Below are 1,524 nucleotides of genomic sequence, written 5' to 3'. Positions count from 1 at the left end.
TTGGGGACCAGGATAAAGGAGGGGACCTCGCTGGGCCTGGCCAAGGTCAGAGCTAAGGGGAGCAGAAGCACACGGCTCAGGACAGTGCCCCTTGGCCTGCTTCGTCACCCTCCTTCCTCCCTGCCCTAGGGAGGAGCCCAGGAGAGCTGCCCTCTGTCCCCAGAGGCGAGGCAGGTGTGGTCCCTGGCACCTCCTGGAGTCTCCTCGCCAGAGGCCAGCTTTGCTGTCTCTCCTAGGACAGCTTGTCCCATTCTGAGTGCCCCCTTGGAGCTTCAGGGACGGGCATAATTGGGCCGATGTGGTGGAGTTGGTAGCAGAGCACAGCACCGAACACTCTCACACACCTAACTAGTCCTGCAAGCCACACCTGTGAGTCAGAAGTGGCGCACCATGGCGCTCAGAAACGAAGCGTGGTGGTGGAGCACCTTCACTGTGGCAGGCGCTGTGAGGCATATCTTCAGACTCTTCATAACTGTGTATGAGGTAGATGCTATGGCTCATGAGCAGTACTAATCTATAAAATAGAACTACAAATAGGCTGAGAGAGATAAGGTACCACCACCAAGGTCCTGCGGCTGGATAGCGGAGCCACGGAGCCAGGAGCTGACCCAGATGCATGAGTACCAGAGTCCATATGATGGTTCCCTTCCTAGAAGGTGGAAACTCTGGGGTGCTGGCTACAGGGAGGGCTTGGGGTGAAGCAGGATATCTCTTGGGTTGCCTAGGAACTGCAGGGCTTTCCTCTCCCCATTCTGTTCTCCTTCAGTCTCCTGGGCGTTGCAGCCTTCAAAGGCTCAGAGTCTGGGCTGCCTCCTCTCCTCCGCCTTTCCAGGGGATGGGGAGCCCTGAAGTCTGGGTGTGCCACCTCCCATGGCCTTTCTGAAAGAGGAGGAAACATTGCGAATGGTGGTGGAGGCAATGCTGTCTGGAGGGGGTGGCCTGTGTTCAAGCTGCAGGGATGAGCAATAGTAGGGTGAGGTGTAGGTGTTTGTGAGCAAAGGAGGGCAAGTCTGACTTGGTGAGGCTTTGAGCTACAGGCAGTGTTGGCTTCGAGAGGAAATCTGTTGATGGGAGGTGGGGAGGAGACGACTGCATAATGGTTGAGAGTCTGGTCTTTAGTGCGGGACAGCCTGGCTTGGAGTCCCAGAGCTGTTGTTTCCTAGCTGTGTCACCTTGGGTAAGTTACTTCACTTATCTGGCCTTATTTCCTCATCTGTAAAACGGGGTAAAAGGTTCACACTTCAAGGCTTTTCTTTTCCTTGGAGGATTGCAGGGGCTGTTGCTTTTATCATAGTGCCTGGCACTGTCCTAGCTGCTGCTAGGATGAGGCAGTTTGCTGGTGTCCTAGGGCCAGAGAGCGGCCTGAAGGGGAATCCCGCCAGCGTCTGCTCGACCCCGAGCGCAGTCAGTCTTTGACCCTGGAGATGCAGAGGATGCCTCTGGGTATTACCTTCGGGTCCTCGACTCGGAAGGAGGCGGGGGTGCCCCGGGATCCCCAGCCTGCCGGGGAGCGGCGGCGGGCCT

At 57.0% G+C, this 1,524-nt stretch overlaps 1 protein-coding gene across 1 annotated transcript in view; it reads left to right on the top strand.

The window, feature by feature from the left end:
- Positions 1-1,524, top strand: part of TET3 (tet methylcytosine dioxygenase 3) — a 111,158-nt gene that overhangs the window by 14,616 nt on the left and 95,018 nt on the right. The gene's annotated exons all lie outside the window — the stretch shown is intronic.

Source organism: Bison bison, unplaced genomic scaffold, assembly GCF_000754665.1.
Source record: "Bison bison bison isolate TAMUID 2011002044 unplaced genomic scaffold, Bison_UMD1.0 scf7180017864508, whole genome shotgun sequence".
In the NCBI taxonomy this organism is placed as follows: Eukaryota; Metazoa; Chordata; class Mammalia; order Artiodactyla; family Bovidae; genus Bison; species Bison bison.
This window is presented reverse-complemented; position numbering and strand designations above follow the sequence as displayed.